Raw genomic sequence first — 4,167 nt, 5'->3', positions numbered from 1 at the left:
TACAACACCTAGACTAAAGTTAAAGACTAAGGTCTAGATTTATTTAACGTTTAAAAAAAAAAAAAGCAATAGATCTAATATAGACAGTCATGAGATCCACTCTATTTTATCTAGATCTAGACCATACATGAGATCAATAATTGTCAATATGAATATTTATAGATCTAGTCTAGAGTCTAGATCTATCGATCATCTAGAATCTAGTCTGTCTATAGCTATACTTATACTTACTATTATACACTTTTACAGTATATGAGTATACTCATACGAGTCATACTGGCTATACTATAGTATAGACACTATAGTTAGTATTAAGTATAGTTAATACTTTTTAATAGTAGATCTATAATCTATCAATTCTATCTAAATCTAGACTTCACTTTCACATCACATTCACACGATTATTGATACAGACGAGACAGTGAATGAAACAAATGCAGTGGTTATACTGATTATACTTAAAGTGACGATACTACTTACAGATCTACCAGTTGATAAACATCATCATCATAGATAATAATCTACATCTATAATCATAGTGCCCTTTATTTAGTCAATATAGTCAAGTCAAGATAGTGGAACGTAAACTCGAAGGTTTAATACAATACGGTATGAGTCTATGAGTTAGTATAAGATCTAATTATTTTGTTACTTTGTATGTGACAGTATGTCAATGTCTCAATTAAAATAATTAATATCATCAGCCATATCATTTTAAATATTTAAAAAGTAGACATAGATTTTTATTATATTATAAATAGATAGATTAGATCTACATATAATTTTACAAACTTTAGAAATGATTGATTTTATTTTTTATTGATAAGCCTTCTAGACTAGATTGTCTAGATCTAGCATCTCTAGTTAGACTCTAACATGTAGATTGTAGATCTTTGAATTGGATTGATATTCACCTTCCTAAATTGTCTCTAAAGTCTGTAGCTGATTTGAGAGGCCCAACGAGGCAAGACGAGTCTATTAGTACTATGTCTCTTGATCTATCTAGTAGGCCTACTAAGCTAGTGCATTAGCCATAGTGTAGTCAAATCTTTACAACTAGTCTTCTATATCCAAGCTTCTTGATTAATTAGATCTAGATCCAGTTTAGATTTAGAATATATACAAGTTTTTACTACCTAAAATACTAAATCTACTGATCTAAATTCTAGATATATAGATCCAGTTCAGATTAGGATATAAAAATATTCCACTATAGCTAAAATTCTAAATCTACTGATCTATACTTAATATGTTAGATATTATATGACATCTACAAAAATTATTATTAAGATATAATTATAGATTCTAGACTAGTTATATATGTACATAAAATATATAAATAAAAGATACAATTTATGCAGGCCTAGATCCCATAAATTTATAATTGATCCAGATCTATCAGTAAAAGTTATCTTCGATTGGCAGTTTTACCCAATCTAATCTATACAAGACAATTTATAATCCATGCCTTGCCTACACCCCATATATATTAAATAATAGTTTCCATTCCATGCCATACCCAGACCCATGAGTTCATGAAATAATAAATGATGTGGTGTCAAGTTGGATCTATCCCCTGAAATTCAGTGCTTTAATTTAAAACTCACATATCTAGTTAATTATTTGCTATGACACTCTGATAAACTTGGACTTGTGTGATACATATATGTTTCTTATCAGATTTAATTAATGAAGTTTTGGTGCATTTTAACCAGTAATAAGGCTACAAAAGTAGCATCAGGTGTATTCTAACCATTAGTATTTTTCCTGGCAACATTTCTATTCTAGTCTGTGATAAATTATAAATAAAAAAAAATGTTTGTAATGTTTCAGTTATTAACAAGTAGAACCATGGCAACCAGTTCTGATGATGTCCCAGAATGGCTCAAGGATCATACTTATACTATTTCTACTCTCTGGGCATCCATTCAATATTTAATGTAAGTACTACTATACAATTTTTATTTTAGTTATATAATAGATGTTTTATGAATTGTGTGATTTTCATGGTCAAGCAACATCCAATTATCTGGGATGGAATTTAACATTTTTCTCTAGTTTTTTTTTTTATTTATAACACTCTTAAGCACATTCATCTTTCATGAATGCCTAATATACCTTGGCTGTTGTGCAGGCCATTCCTTTACAATAAACTGTTAGATGAAATTAGGCAAAATTGTCTGATAATTTGTATGTTTGATACAACAATGTTTTCAATTTAATAATATTATTTTTTAATTTTAATGTTTTCAAAAGAAATTAACCAGTATGCCTAATTGTATAATTACAGTTATGTTTGGAAATGCAAGAAAAAGGCATGCATTCCTGAAAAGTCAATGATTGGTTGCACCTCTTAAAGGTAAGGTACTGCAATTTTTCCCATGTACTTTTCTCATAAGCTGAAGTACTTGTATTTTTGAAAAACTAGTTTTCCATGAAAATGTAAATCATAATATATGTTATAGTTGCTTTTAGATTAGTTCAATGTGCATCAAATTAACTGAACATCTGCCTTCAGCTATAGTAATAATTCATAACTATTAAGGTCAGGGCCATGTCTACACATTAACGCAGTAGCTCCTTTTAGGTACAGACTATTTTTAGAATGGCAAAATTATATAACTATAATTAATAACATATATACGTTTAGCATGGTCAACACATGTCACACATATTTTTTAATTTTTTTAAAAATCCTTTTATTTATTTTTATAACTAGATAACTTTCTGTTATGAGAAAAGATGAGATTCTTGGACTCCTGCATAGCACCACCAGAAAGGAAAATCCCATCATGTTGCAAAAAGTCTTGGACCAATTTTAATTTAAGATATATATATTATACTGTAAGCTGTATACATATTTATGTATATCCTGTCATTCAGCCAACAGGTTTGGATTTAGTATTTCTTTAAATCTGTTTGATATTGTACTTGAAAACTATTAATCTGAGCCGCATTAAAACAAGAGGGAGTGCAGTGGATGAGTGGTAAGGGAAATTTTACTTTTTTAAAATTAAAATAAGAATCTAACAAAAGTAAACATATAAAATATGGTGCATTCTCCTTAAAACTAAAACCTGGTGCAAAGGTTTAAAATGTTGGCAAAAAAAAAAGCAACATCAATTAAATATTTTTATTTCCCTTTGCAAAACTTACTGAGAAGAACATGCACGTTGTTCCCTCATAAGTTTCTTGACAGAGGAAATCTTGTTTATATTAGATTTGAATTAAGCAAATTAAGAAAAAAATTATAATCATTATTTCAAATGGTTGTATCTAAACCTTATGAATTATTTTTCAGTTATAAGTATATTGAAATGAATGGATAATCATGAAATTGTTAAATAATTGCTGCTATCATTCCATTGACTAAAGAACCATAATTTTTTTTTTTAATTAATTTCAAAATTAATTAATTAATTTTCAAGCAGAGTTCACATAGATCTTGAGTGAAATTTTTCTTTTTTTGACTAATGCTTCAATTTTATTGTATCATTAGTTTTTTATTTTTATTACCCAGAATATTTTAAAAATGAGTACACTATTTTCATGTAATAATGTAACTTGGTATTCACACATCAAAATACGCTATAATCTTTAGGCCATATAGATTTGTATAAATATAAATTAACTTGCTTAAATACATTGTAAATGTATATTGTTTGGATAAGAATAAAGTTTTTCTGTAGACAATTATTGTTCAAGATTTGTTGATGCTCCTGCTTAATAAATTATATACACAGGTCATTAGTTTTAACACACTACTGACACAAGAAAAACTGGTCGCCCCCACTTCCATTACATAGATGTAATAAAACGTGACCTCAAATCAGTGAACATCAATACTGACAATTGGGAAGACATAGCTTTAGACCGCAACAGATGGAGAGACAGTGACCAAGAAAGCTATGGACAGTGAAAGTACATAGGTCTCAGCTCAGGAAGAAAAACGTACAATCCGAAAAACTGCCAGCTCCTTCCTACCACCGAAGCAAAAGCCACCTTAACCTGCGCTATCTGTGGACAGGAGTGTCTCTCCGAAATAGGGCTCCCCAACCACACGAGGAAGTGTGCTCTGAGATGAAACCTTAGTCTTTCTATTTCTATGACTGAAGGAGGCCAATGATGATGATACAGGTCATTAGTTTTAACACGTCTGATAATAAA

At 29.4% G+C, this 4,167-nt stretch overlaps 1 long non-coding RNA gene across 1 annotated transcript; it reads left to right on the top strand.

Moving 5' to 3' along the window:
• The first annotated feature begins 425 nt into the window (after window positions 1-425).
• LOC129924626 (uncharacterized) lies at window positions 426-3,693 on the top strand. The gene is made up of 4 exons (XR_008776641.1): window positions 426-609; window positions 1,834-1,940; window positions 2,291-2,359; window positions 2,720-3,693. It is a non-coding gene; the product is annotated as an uncharacterized LOC129924626 (long non-coding RNA).
• Window positions 3,694-4,167: the final 474 nt, after the last annotated feature.

The sequence above is a fragment of the Biomphalaria glabrata genome, chromosome 2 (assembly GCF_947242115.1).
Source record: "Biomphalaria glabrata chromosome 2, xgBioGlab47.1, whole genome shotgun sequence".
Lineage (NCBI taxonomy): Eukaryota > Metazoa > Mollusca > Gastropoda > Planorbidae > Biomphalaria > Biomphalaria glabrata.
Note: the sequence above shows the minus strand (reverse complement) of the source record. Positions and strands in the feature narration are given on the sequence as shown.